Below are 15,339 nucleotides of genomic sequence, written 5' to 3'. Positions count from 1 at the left end.
CCAATTGTTATGAACTAAAATGTCCAGGAAATTTTACTCTATGTTCTGATAAAATTATCTGTAATTCTTGCTTCTCTTCCATCATATATATTGTCAAACCATTGATTGTGGTGAATCTTTGTATAGAACAATTGCCTCCACTTTTTCCAATTTAAGGGTATGATTTTCACTCTTTTTTTTGTCTTTTTTATTTTAGGGTCACACTCACGTCATATGGAGGTTCCCAGGCTAGGGGTCCAATTGGAGCTGTAGCTGCTGGCTTACGCCACAGCAATGCCAGATCCAAGCCGTGTCTACGACCTACATCACAGGTCACAGCAACGCCAGATCCTCAACCCACTGAGTGAGGCTAGGGATCGAACCTGTGTCCTTATGGATGATAGCAAGATACATTTCCACTGAGCCACAACAGGAACTCCATGACTTTCATTTTTGAAAAGCATATGTTTCATATATTTTGTGATTAAAAAAAAAAATTTGGCCACACCCTATGTGGATGTTCCTGGGCCAAGGATGAAACCCATACCACAGCAGTGACCTGGGCCAGTGCAGTACAATGCCAGATCCTTAACCTGCTAAACCACACAGGAACTCCTGTTTTGTGATTTTTTAAACTGCAAATTCATGTTATTGAACTTTATGTATGAAATACAGGACCGAATTTAAGCTGTTTCTTCCAAAAGATGTGGGTTTACATCTAAATGTCTATGAGAACTATAACCTAGAAACACTTTTTAAAAAAAATCTCATCTTGGGAATTCTTGCTGTGGTACAACAGGATTGGCAGCATCTTGGAAGCCCTGGAATGCAGGTTTGATCCCCAACCCGGCACAGTGGGTTAAGGATCGGCATTGCCACAGCTGCAGCTTAGATCACAACTGTGGCTCAAATCTGATCCCTGCCCGGGAATTCCATATGCTGTGCAGCAGCCAAAAAAGAATCTCCCCTTGGATACTAAGGGAAAGAGCACATAGATAGCAGGAATTCCTGCTCTATAACCCCACGCTCAGTATCACTTTTATCAGTTCAGGTCTTCCAAAAATCAAATGCCCAAATAGATTTAGATAAATACAAAATTTATTGGGGAAAACAAAAACACCTGTGGTGATGAGAACAGCTGTAAATGAGGAGAGCCTTCATAACACAATGCAAGAAGATTTCAGATTATAGTGTCATTGTGAGTTGACCAAGCCAATCGAGCATCCCTGAGCAACAGTTGCCATTAGAGGATTCCCATGTTGGGCATAAATAGCTCAGCTCTGGTACCTCTGCCATGCTCAGTTGTTGACCAAAAGCAGCCCCTGAGGAGCATGACCTCATCATAAATGCCACAGTGGATCCAAAGATGCAGCAAATGGAGGCTGTCAGTCAACTAAGCACCCAACAACAGATTCTCTTAAAGGGAGGTCTCAGGGATGTACTTTCATGTCCACCTCACAAGTGCTGTGGAGAGAGTATTTTTCTTATTGCATCATGATGATGACTCTTGAATTAGAATGGAGCAATAGTTATGCCACCTTTAGAAATCTGGAATTGTCATCTCAGCATTGTCATGGGAGCCCAGTGAGATCCCCATAGAGGATGTGAAAAATCAAGAAATGAAACAGAGACAGTAGACCATAAAGAGTCAGTGCTTAACCAGGAGGACAGTCTGTGATATGGGTAGATGCAAGGGAATACTGAGAAAATGCTATAGGGTGAAAATGGGTGATTACCATTTCATGTTAGGACACATGAAACAGCTCAGAAATATCATTGAACCAAGAAGAAAAATGTGAGGCTAGATTTGCAGCTAGTTAGATGAGATCCAATTTTAAGTCTCTTGTTTGAATATTATTTCATTATGGGCTGGGAGAACTTGGGCTGTACATGGTTCTAAATATAAACTCATTTTCCCTTCAATGTCTCACTCAAGGACCTAGTATATAATACACAGAACTGAAGAGATTATATCACACAGCCACATGAAACAAAACATGCAAAATGTATCCTGACCCCTGTATGTTCTATCTCATTTGATGGCATAACCATTGTAATCATCATCTAGTCACTCAGCTAAAAAACATAGAAATATCCTTCTCTCCTTTACTTTCATTCCCCGTAATTTAATCAGACTACCAAATATTACTAATTCTGCCATCAAAACTATCTTTTTTGGAGTTCTTGTCATGGCACAGTGGGAATGAATCCAACTAGGAACCATAGGTTGCAGGTTCGACCCCTGGCCTCACTCAGCGGGTTAAGGATCTGGCTTTGCCTTGAGGTGTGGTGTAGGTCGCAGACACGGCTCAAATCTGGTGTTGCTATGGCTCTGGCATAGGCTGGAGGCTACAGCTCTGATTAGACCCCTAGCCTGGGAAACTCCACATGTTGTGGGTGCAGTGCTAGAAAAGATAGAAAGACAAAAAAAAAAAAAAAAAAGAAAAGAAAAGAAAAGAAAACTGTCTTTTTTGTCTGTTCTCGCTTCCTCTTTACTGGCTCAGTTTACTTTTGCAGTAGCTTCTAAGCTAGTCTGGCCTACCAGGATTCAGTCTCTCCCCATCTCAATCCCTTGTTGTTGTCATGAGTTTTCTTCCTTAAACACACCTCTAATTATAGCATTTTCCTGTATAAAAACATCATATAGGGGTTCTCTTGTGGCAAAGCGGGTTAAGGATCTGGCTTTGTCACTGCAGCATCTTGGGCACTGGTTCAACCCCTGTCTTGGAAACTTCACATGCTGTGGGTGCAGCCAAAAAAAAAAATTAATTTAATTTAAAAATCATATAGCTCTCTAATGCATGTAGGATATAGGACATACTTCTTTTCTTTATGTGGCATAAAGATTCACAACCCAACATAAACCTCATTTTTCTAGGTTAACCATCCAACACTCTTCCCTCATTCATTTACTCAGCAAATATTTCTTGAGTGCCTACTCTTTGTCAAGGATATATTTTAGCCACAGAGTCATCAACTTACCATTTCTTAATCAAGCATGGTCTTTCATGCTTCTATATCTTTGCACGTGATATTTCTGGTGCTTCTTACTTCACATTCTCAATCATTCAGGACCTAATTTAAATGCCCACAACCTCTGTGAAGCCTTTCATGAACTCCCTTATGGTATGTTTCTCCCTCCTCTGTGTCCCTTTAAATATTTGTGTATAACTTAATACAACACTTATTAGTGTAGAATATTCAACTACCTAATGTTTATTGTCAACTATATTGCAGGCACAGTGCTAGGCCCTAAGAATACATGACTGAGACATGGGCCCTTCTATTGAAGACCTCAGAATCTATTTGTGTGGTTTTCCTTCATTTGATGAAGGCATAAAAGATATTACTAAGGCCATCCAGTCTGCCAACTAAATTTGCGTCAGAGTGTGATTTGACATTCTTCCCATCAAAAAGTGGTAAATAATTCCCTGCCTCTTGAATATGGGCCAACCTTACAAACTTGCTTCTAATGAATAGAAGGCAGCAGAAGGGAGGCTGCCTGACTCTAGAGGTGGTTAGAAATGATGATATTCTTCCACTTGGCTCATTCTTGGAAACCAGCCACCACTGGGACACTGGATCTCAGAGTTAAGCCACCATGCTGTTAGGACGCCAAGGAGCTCCATGGAAAGATCACATGTAAGTGTTCTGACCACAGCTGTAGCGAAGACCCTTGCTGACAGACAGCATCAAATGCCAGATGTGAGTGACACAGCCTTCAAATGATTCTAGCCCTCTCAGCTGATGCCAAATGAAGGAGGTGTGAACTGATGAGCCCTGCCAAAATGACAGATCTGTGAGTAAAACAAATGTCATTATTTTAAGCCACTAAGTTTGAGAGATATTTATTAGGTAGCAGTAGAGAACTGGAATAACAATGAAATAAACTGCAACCCAAAAGCTAAGAGAAGCTCCTCAGACAGGCTGCCAAATAGACTCAAAGGCCATTTGGCAGAGCTGCACACCCAGAAATCTCCAAAGTAGCATGGGTTCAGTTACTCCTTAAATTTATGCTTGAATTATATTATCAGCAGAGCACAAGATACATAGAATTGATCTAAAGCTTTTCTACATTATGTTATTTATCTTTGTAATAAGTCTCCCTGCTTCTTCTCTTGACCCCCATGTGCTCTATTCTCAGCACGGAATCCAAAGTTATATGTTTAAAACATTGGTCAAATAATATACTTTCCTGCCCCCAAAACCTTCAGTAGCTTTCCATCTCACACAATATAAAATTAAAATCATTAGTATAGCCAAAGGTCAACATAATCTGACCCTCCAGCTACTTAATCTCCTCCAACTCTGTCTCATTTGCTCTGTTTCAGCCAGATGACACCCTTCCTATCCCTACAACACACCAAGCACGTTTCTGTCTCAGGGTTTCATTCCCTCATTTTATTCATATGTCTGTTTATTTTCCTTACTTTATTCATATCTCTGTTTATTTTTTTCAATTTCAAGTACTAATTTTATTTTATTTTTGTCTTATCTTTAATTTAATTTGATTGGATTATAATTGTATTAGCTTCAGGTGTACACCGGAATAAATCACACATATAAATATATCCATTCTTTTTTCCCATATAGGTGACCACAAGCTGTTTAGTAGATTTTCCTGTCCTATACAGTAGGTTCTCATTAATTAACTATTTTATACAGTAGTGTGTATATGTTATTCCCACCCTCCTAATTCTTTCCTCCATGCAACGGTTTCTATAACAATAAGATAGTAATCATAAATTGTTTTTGAAATCTGTGTTTGTTTCTGTTTTATAAATAGGTCCTTTTGTAACATTTTCTATTAGATTCCACATATAACTGATATCCTGTGTTTGTCTTTCTCTGTCTGACTTACTTCACTCAGTATGATAATCTTCAGGTTATGCCTCTTTTTTATGCCTGAATAATATTCCATTGTGTATATACATGCCATATGTTCTTTATCCTTTCCTCTGTTGATGGATATTTAGGTTGCTTCCATGTCTTGGCTATTGTATATTGTGCTGCTATGAACGTTGGAGTGCACATATCTCTTTGAATTATGGTTTTCTCTGAATAGATGCCCAGAAATGGGATTGTTGGATCATATAGCAGTTCTATATTTAGTTTTTTAAGGGACCTCCGTAGTGGTTGCACCAATTTATGTTCCCACCAACAGTGTAGGAAGGTTGCCTTTTCTCCACATCCTCTCCAGCATTTATTGTTTGTAGACTTTTTGATGATGGCCTTTCTTAGTGGAGTGAGGTGATATTTCATTGTAGTTTTGACTTGCATTTCTCTAATAAATAGTGATGTTAAGCATCTTTTTGTGCGTTTTTGACCACCTGTCTGTCTTCTTTGGAGAAAGGTCTATTTAGATTTTCTTTTTAAGGCTGTACCTCAAACATATGGAAATTCCCAGGCCAGAGGCTGAATTGGAGCTGCGGCTGCTGGCCTATGCCACAGCCACAGCAATGTGAGATCTGAGCCACATCTGTGACCTACACTGCAGCTTGTGGCACTACCAGATCCTTAGCCCACTGAGCGAGGCCAGGGGTCAAACCCACATCCTCCCAGACGCTATGTTCTAATTTCATTCTTTTACATATAGCTGCCCAGTTTTCCCAGTACCACTTATTGAAGAGACTGTCTTTCCTCTATTGCATGTACTTGCCTCCTTTGTCATAGATTAGTTAACTATAGGTCCTTGGGTTTATTTCTGGGATTATATATATAATGTATAATATATATATTCCATTGATCTATGTTTCTTTTTGTGCCAGTACTATACTGTTTTGATGACTTTAGCTTTGTAGTATAGTCTGAAGTCAAAAATGCTGATTCCTCTAGTTCTGTTTCTTTTTCAATATTGCTTTGGCTATTTGGGGTCTTTGGTGTTTCCATATAAAGTTTAAAATATTTTGTTCTATTCTGTGAAGAATATCATTGGTGGAGTTCCCATTGTTGCTTAGATGGTTAAGAACCTGACATAGTATTTGTGAGGACTGGAGTTCAATCCCTAGTCTCACTCGGTGGGTTAAGGATATGGCAATGCTGCAAGCTGCAGCATAGGTCAAAGATGTGGCTCAGATCTTGCATTGGTGTAGCTGTGGTGTTGGCCAGCAGCTGCAGCTCTAATTTGACCTCTTGCCTGTGAACTTCCATATGCCACAGGTAGGGCCCTTAAAAGGAAAGAAAAAAAGAATGTACCAGACTGAGGATTGAACTGGCACTGCCACAGAGACAAGCTGGATGATTAACCCACTGCACAAGAGTGGAAACTCTGAGGGAATTTTATTTTAATCTGTGATATCACCGAATATAGTGTCACTTTGCTCTACAGCAGAAATTGGCACAACATTGTAAATCAGCTATACTTTAATAAATAAATAAAATAAAGTTCTCTTGGAGTTCCCTAGTGGCCAAGCAATTAATGATCTGGAATTGTTACTGCTGTGACATGGGTTATTGCTATGGTGCAGCTTCCATCCCTAGCCTGGGAACTTCTGCATGCTGCAGGTGCAGCCAAAATGTGAAAGAAAAATAAAACGATTTTTTAAAAAGAAAAACAAAATAAAACCCCCTCATCTCTATTAATTTACAGTTATGTTTTTATTCACTGCACCTACCATCTTCTGACATATTACCTATGTATTTATTTACTTGTTTATTTTTTGTCTCCTCACAGTAGAATGTGAGATTCATGAGGACTTTGTTTACTACTCAGTCCTGAGGACTTGGAATATCTGGCCCTTAACAATCATTGCTCATTGTATGTGTGAATGAATACTTTTGAAGAAGAAATCCAAGACAAATGGTTTAAAACCATGAATTATTGTATTTTGTTCAGTCAAGATTCTATTTATATTCATTCTGATTGTCCCCAGGTCATTAGTTAATAATGTTAGTCATAGGACTTATATTTCTGTTTACAAAAACACAGGGACTTGTAAAGTGATTTTAAAAGGAAACACTGACTATGAATTACATATATTTAATATAAATGAAAAATATCACACGTTTAAATGGTGAAAGACTGAATGATTTTTTTCAGGATACAAAATTGATCCACAAAAAATATTTCTATCTCTAGACACTAGGAATAACGATTAGAAATTAAAATGAATACAACACCATTTATAGTACCAAAAAATATTAAACACTAAGAGGAAAATCTAAAAAAAGGTGTAAAACTTGTACACTGAAAACTGTAAAACATTCTGAGATATAGTAACTAAAAACCAAATATGTAAAGTTATATACTGTGTTCTGCATTCAGAGTCAGAAGATTCAGTATTGTTAATGTGCCTACTCTTCCGAATTCGATCTACAGATCAATGTAATCTCAACCAAAATTCCAACAGGCTTTTTTGTAGCTATAGGCAAACTTATCCTAAAATTCATATGGAAATGAAAAGATCAAGCAAGAATAGCCAAAATAGGAGTACCCATGGTGGCGCAATGAAAAGGAATCCAACTAGGAACCATGAGGTTTCAGGTTTGATCCCTGGCCTCACTCAGTTGGCTGAGGATCCGGTGTTGCGGAGAGCTGTGGTATACGGCTTGGATCTGGTGTTGTGGAGAGCTGTAGATACGGCTTGGATCTGGTGTTGCTGTAGATGTGGCTGTGGCATAGACCAGTGGCTACAGCTCCAATTTGACCCCTAGCCTTGGAACCTCCATGTGCCGTGGGTGCAGCCGTACAAAAGACAAAAAAAAAAAAAAAAAAAAAAAAAAAAAGAATAGCCAAAACAACTTTGTTAGAATAAAGAACAAAATCTGGGAATTCTCGTTGTGGCTCAGCAGTAACAAACCCAACTAGTACACATAAGAATGTAGGTTTGATCCCTGGCTTCTCTCAGTGGGTTAAGGACCTGTCATTGCCATGAGCTGTAGTGTAGATTGCAGACGTGGCTCAGATCCCGCATTGCTGTGGCTGTGGCATAGGCCGGCAGCTGCAGCTCTGATTCAACCCCTAGCCTTGGATCTTCTATATACTGTGGGTGCGGCCCTAAAAAAGAAAAAAAAAAAAAATTGGAGGATAAAAATTATCTGATTTTAAGAGTTGTTATAAACCTGCAGTTATCATGAGAGTATGGTACTGACATCAAGATAGATAAATAGACCAGTGGAACAGAATACAGAGTCCAGAAATAGAACCATACCGTATATGTAACTTTGTTTCTTTTTTGCCTGCTATGGCCCCACCTGTGGCATATGGAGGTTCCCAGGCTAGGGGTTGAGTTGGAGCTGTAGCTGCCGGCCTATGCCACAGCCAAGCAACGTGGGATCCAAGCCACAACTGCAACCTATACCATAACTCATGGCAATGCCATATTGTTAACCCACTGAGCGAGGCCAGGGATAGAACCCACCTACTCATGGATACTAGTTGGATTCGTTCCCACTGAGCCACAACAGGAACTCTCCATATATGTATTGAACACTGATTTTTGATGAAGGAGCAAAGGCAATTCTGTGAAGAAAGGATCGTCTTTGCAACAAACAGGGGATTAAGAATCTGGGTTAAGTATCTGAATAGTATCCATGAGGTTGCAGGTTTAATCCCTGGCCTCGCTCAGTGGATTAAAGGATCTGGCATTGCAGTGAACTGCAGTGTAGGTCGCAGAAGTGGCTCGAATCTGGTTTGCTGTGGCAGTGGCTGTGGCCATAGCCAGCGGCTCTAGCTCCAATTCAACCCCTAGCATGGCAGCTTCCATATGACACAGGTGTGGCCCTAAAAAGAAAAAAATAAATAAATAAATAAATGGAACAATTGGATATCCACATGGAAAAAAAAATGAAATTCAGTCCATACTTCTCATCATATGTAAAAACTAGCTAAAAATGGATTATAGAAAAAAATGTGAAACTTAAAATTATAACATTTCTAGAAGAAAATATAGAGAAAATGTTAATGGCCTTGGGTTAGACAAAGATTACTTTGATATAACACCAAAAGGACACATACAAAAAAAACTGATGAAGTGGACATATCAAAATTTTCAATTCTGCTTTTCAAAAGATACTGCTAAAAGAATTAAAAAGCAAGCCATAGCCTGGGAGAAAATATTTTAAAATTATACATTTGATAAATATCTTAAGTTCAGAATATATAAAGAACTTTCAAGACTCAGCAATAAAAAAATAAACCAAAATGGATGAGAGATTTGAACATAAATTTTTTTTTCTTTTTCAACCACACCTGTGGCATATGGAATTTTCCAAGCCAGAGATCAAATCCGAGCCCCAGCTGTGACCCAGCTGCAGCAATGCCAGATCCTCAACACCCTGCACCAGGCTTGGGATCAAACCTGAGCCACCGGAGAGATAATACTGGATCCTTAACCCACTGCACCAAGGCGGGAACTCCTTGAACATATACTTAATCAAAGGAAGTACATACATGGAAAGATGCTCAACATCATTTGTTATCGGAAGTGAAATTTAAAACCACAATGAGATGTCACTACACATCTATTAGAATGATGAAAAATTTTTAACTGGAATAACTACAACTTTCATTTCTACACACCTATTAAAATAGGTAATATCTAAAAGCCTTATCATACCAAGTGTTGACAAGAATATAGGAAAATAGGAACTGTCATGCATTGCTGATAGAATGTTAAAAAGTATAAACTGTTTTGGAAAACTTAAAAAGTTAAGCATACACCTACAATATCCTAGGTATTTATCCTAGAGAGTTGAAATCTTATATCCAAACTTGTGACTTGCATGTAAATGTTATAGCAGCTTTATTTGTAATAACCAAAAACTGGAAAAATATAAATGCCTATCAGTAGTATAAATGGTATATCCATACAGAGGAATATGCAAAAGCAAAACAAAACAAACACATGGATGCATCTCCAAATAATTATGCTGAGTGAAAAACTATACAAAAAGAATACATACTCTTTAACTCTATTCTTATAAAACTCTGGAAAATATAAATAAATCTATAGTGACAGGAAGCAAATCATTGGTGCTTTACGACAGGGTAGGGCAGTAGAACAGGGAGGAACAGAGGCGAGGGATTACAAAAGGGTATAAAAGGAAAATTTGGGGCACAGTGGATATGTTCATACTATGTTAATATCTTTTTTTTTTTTTTTCTATTTTAGGGCTACACCCGAGGCACATAGAGGTTCTCAGGCTAGGGATCCAGTCGGAAATGTAGCCGCCAGCCTACGCCAGAGCCACTGCACAAGGGGATCTAAGCCGCATCTGCGACCTACAGCACAGCTCACGTCAACTTCAGGTCCCTACACCCACTGAGCGAGGCCAGGGATCAAACCTGCATCCTCATGGATGCTAGTTGGGTTCACTAACTCTGTATGTTAATATCTTGAATGTAGTGATGGTTTCACAAGTGTATACATAATATGTACAGTTTATTGTATGTAATTTTACCTCAATAAAACTGATAAAATGGATCTAATAGGACAAATAATAGCTTGTATATTTTAAAAAATTTTTTCCAGCTTTATTGAAACATAATTGTCATATAATGCTTGGATGTCATTGAAAGAAACATTCTTTTAAAGGATTTTAAAGTGAGTGAAGATGGAATTTCTGAAATTAAGTAATTAAAAGCAATTAAAATGTGTTTGAAAAAATACTCTAGAACAATAGATATAAAATATTTTTATTATATAAATGTATATATTTATACAAATATAATGTTTATATAGACACATACATAAATCTTTACTATTTTTATTTATTATAAGATATATGATTTTTTTTTGTTGTATTGCCAGCCCATCAACAGAAAATCATGAACACTAATAGTAAGTTGTTTTTTAGGGAGTTCCCCTTGTGGCACAGCAGAAACGAATCTAACTAGGAACCATGAGGTTGTGGGTTCAATCCCTGGCCTTCCTCAGTGGGTTAAAGATCCAGCATTGCCGTGAGCTGTGGTGTCAGTCGCAGATGAGGTTCGGATCTGGTATGGCTGTGGCATAGGCCGGCAGCAACAGCTCCAATTAGAGCCCTAGCCTGGGAACCTCCATATGCTGCAGGTGTGGCCTTAAAAAAAAAAGACAAAAAAAATTTGTTTTTTTGTATAAACACCTGTAGTATATGGATGTTCCAGGGCTGGGGATTGAATCCCAGCCAAAGCTGCAACCTGTGTGGCAGCTGCAGCAACACCAGATCCTTTACCCACTTGTGTCTCTGCAGTGACCTGAGCTGCTGCAGTAGAATCCTTAACCCAATGCACCACAGTGGGAATTTCAATAATTAATTTTTTATCTTTGTAGTTCCCATTGTGGCTCAGCAGAAAGGAATCTGAATAACACCCATGAGGACACAGGTTCCATCCCTGGCCTCGCTCAGTAGGTTAAGGTTCCATCCCTGGCCTCGCTCAGTGGGTTAAGGATCTGGCTTTGCTGTAGCTATGACGTAGCTGTAGCTCAGATTCAACCCCTAGCCTGGGAACCTCCATATGCTGTGGGTACAGACCTAAAAAGACAAAAAAAAAAAAAATTGTCTTTGAAATTTTCTTTTCAGTCATACCAAAAAAATAATTTTACACATTTAAAAATGTTTGTGGTATGGAGCATATTTTTCAAGGAGATTATAATATATTTTCTTTAACAGTTATTCCTCAATCATAAAACACTTCATTTGACAATATGACAGAAACACTTGTGCTGTGTGAGGTCAGGGGCCATGGCCTATTTCAGTCACATCTGTTAGGTTGAATGAGACTGAGAAATGACAAGAGTCCATGCCCCCAAACACCATACTCCCTTTGTGTCACAGCTACAGTTCTTTGCCAGACTCCCCAGGGATGAATATGCTGAAAGGATGATACCAGACAAACCTACACTCTTTGCTTCCATGAGGCTTTTGCTCCAAACTCAAAAGTCTTCAGATGAGGTGGTCATGACCCACTGATGTCTTCTTTTGCCTAGGCTAGAAGCAGTTGTGTGATATTGTGATTTATAAAAAGAAATCCATATTCTTTGTCCTATTTCTTGCACAGAGTTCCTAAAATCCTTGGAGTTTTCTAAGTGATGAGAGCTAAAATATATCTTTTTTTTTTTTTTTTTTTTGGTCTTTTTGCCTTTTTTCTGGGGCCACACCTACGGCATATGGAGGTTCCCAGGCTAGGGGTCAAATCCAAGCTGTAGCTGCTGGCCTACACCGGAGCCACAGCAACGTGGGATCCGAGCTGCCTCTGTGACCTACACCACAGCTCACAGCAATGCCAGATCCTTAACCCACTGAGCAAGGCCAGAGATCAAACCTGCAACCTTATGGTTCCTAGTCGGATTTGTTAACCACTGCGCCACGATGGGAACTCCTATCTTTTGTTATCTTAATGAAGTGACTTTTGAACCTCAACCTAAGGATGAGGACTGGTTGCCAGGACATCCAATCATGTAATTAGAGGGTAGGGAAGAGAAGCTGGAGGTTGAATAGATTGAAAGCTATGAAATAAAGCCTCCGTAAAAACCCCCAAACATTGAGGTTTGGAAAGCCTGCCAGGAGGTGAACACATACAGGCGCCTAGAGAGTGGTGCCTGGAGAGGCATGGAAGTGCTGAGTCCTTTCCCTATACCTCGCCCTATGCATCTCTTTGATCTGGCTGTTCTTGAGTTATAACCTTATATAATAAACTAATAAGTTAGTGAGTGAACAGGTGTCTGTGAGCCATAGGAATCTCTGATTAATAGCCAGTTGGTCAGAAGCACAAGTGATAACATGGGCTTGTAACTGGGGTCTGAAGTTGGTGGAGGGGACAGTCTCATGGAACTGAGCCATTAGCCTGTGGAACCTGATGCTCTCTCCACATAGATAGTGTCAGAATTGAGTTGATTTGAAGGACACCCAGCAGGGTCTGAGTTGCTTGGTGGTATGGGAAACCACCACCACCACCACCATATACACACACATTGGAATTGGGTCCAGAACTTTTAGACAGCTTTGGACATCTTTTATGTCTCATCTTGATATCCTCTTGGCTCACTTTTTGGTTCCAGAACTGTTAATGCAACAAACTGTAGGAATGTGTAGCCTGGTAGCACCTTATCTGGGCTACAGCAAGGCTTTCTTACTTTCTGCCAGACTTTTCTTCTGGAATTCCATGGAATAACATGGAATGCCTTTGGGAGCCCTCTCAGCCATTCTAGAGCACCTAAAAGAACCCTTGATAAATGGGAGGACAGAGTTTGAGAATAAATACCCTCTTCTTCTGTCTCTACAGCAGGGATTCTTTTTTTTTTTTTTTTTTTTTTTTTTGTCTTTTTGCCATTTCTTAGGCATATGGAGGTTCCCAGGCTAGGGGTCTTATAGGAGCTGTAGCTGCCGGCCTTCACCAGAGCCACAGAAACAGGGGATCCGAGCCGCGTCTGCAACCTACACCACAGCTCACGGCAACACCGGATCCTTAACCCCCTGAGCAAGGTCAGGGATCGAACCTACAACTTCATGGTTCCTAGTCAGATTTTTAATCACTGAGCCACGACGGGAACTCCTCCAGCAGTAATTCCAAGGCACATTGTCCACAGTTCTTACCTCACCTGTCACATGGTGGAGAGAGAAACATCTCAGTGAAACTAAAGCTCAGGAAAAACTTAAGTGGAGTAAGAATTGAAGATAAGGAAGAGAAGAGGAGTCTGGTATTCTCTCTAGGCTATGCATCTTTATATCCCTCTCATTTTCATCTGAGTGTGGCTGGTTAATAACAGTGTGTTGAAAAAAATGAATACACATAGTACAGTAGGGGAAAAATAAAGAATTTTTTCTGGCATATATTTGACTAAATGTACTAATGTATTAGTAGTCTAGAAAAATCAGACTACTAATACATTACTAATAATTTTAAAATGTTTGTTTAAAATTAGGAGCCTTGAAAAACACCATGTGTAGTATTTGGCTTCTAATCAGAATCTTTATTAGAATGTCTATTATTTCTTCTACAGTGAAAATTTTTATTTACATCCTCTTTCTATAAACAAAATGCTAGCAAGAGTTAGCAAGGGTTGATTGGAGGCAAGAGAAGGAGAGCAGGAGGGAACCTGAATAAATGCTGGCAATGACTTCCCTCCTGCTGATTTTACTGTTTATTAAAGGGAAATGAGGAAGTATGGAATTTACTTAGTAGAATGTTTAATAGTTTTTACATAGCTTACTTTTAGTGTAAAAACATTGACAAGGGCTACTGACATTAATTTACTTGAATAGATGGAAACAGTGAAACTTTTATTCCAGAATGTTATAAACAATAAATTTCATGAATATTTATTGAAAACCTACCAAATTATAATTATTTATATTGTTCTCCTAAAATTTCACTGTCAAAGTCATAACACAGTCAGAGTCTGGAATGCCTGGTATAAATATTTACTAAATGAATTAGAATCAGGGAGGTTTCCCAACTATCCTGACTTCCTCTGATTCTACTAGGGCTTCCCCTTCTAAACCATCACACGTGGACCTTATCTTCCAGTAGAGTAAGATAAAGGACCTTATCTTCCAACAGAGTAAGGAGCTTGCTGGTGTTTCATTAATAAGAGGAAAGTGTTCATACAAACGCATTAAATTCAATCCTCAACAAAGTCTCAGGGCAGAAATAGTTGTCTTGAGGAGGTGGCAAGGGGCTTTGGAGGGTATCAAGTATATCCGTATCTACTTTAGTCTCTTATCTTTTGTTTTGGCAGTAATTATGTACTTCTATCCTTTCAGAACCTTATGCCTCAGCCACAGCAATGCCCAGATCAAAGTCGCATCTGTGACCTACAACATAGCTCATGGCAACTCCAGATCCTTAACCCACTGAGTTGAACCTGTGTCCTCATGGATGCTGGTCAGATTTGTTTCTGCTGACCCATGACGGGAACTCCTTAATATTTTATTCTTAAGGGACTTAGCTAAAGTCTTAAAAATAATAAAACTTCCATTGGTTACTGCTGTAACAGTTTTAATTCCCCCCCCTCAAGATAATAAAGATAACACCACCAACCAGAGAACAAGTTAGAAGTTCAAGAAAGAAAGAAAAACAGAAGGGAGGAATGAATAGGTCAGAGAATCATAAAATCTTAGTGTTGGTAGATGCTGTAAATTAGTGGTGCCTAGCTACTGGTCAGTGGGCCAATGCAGAAGAGAGAAAATTTTCACCAACCTGTGATTAAATGAGAGTAGGGGAAAGAAATAGAAGTCAGAGAGTAAAAAGAGGAGTCACATTATTGCAACTTTTCTTTTTGAAGTAATCAGAATGTCCTAAAATTTGGATTGTGGTGATTTTTGAGCAAATATGTAAACATTCTATCATTATATTGTTTACCTAACATGAGTAAATTTAACAGTATGTGAATTACAGCTCAATAAAGATTTTTTTTTTTAGAGTTAAAATAAAAAGAA

Source organism: Sus scrofa, chromosome 7 (assembly GCF_000003025.6).
Source record: "Sus scrofa isolate TJ Tabasco breed Duroc chromosome 7, Sscrofa11.1, whole genome shotgun sequence".
In the NCBI taxonomy this organism is placed as follows: Eukaryota; Metazoa; Chordata; class Mammalia; order Artiodactyla; family Suidae; genus Sus; species Sus scrofa.
The sequence above is the reverse complement of the archived record's forward strand: the minus strand, read 5'-3'. Positions refer to the sequence as shown.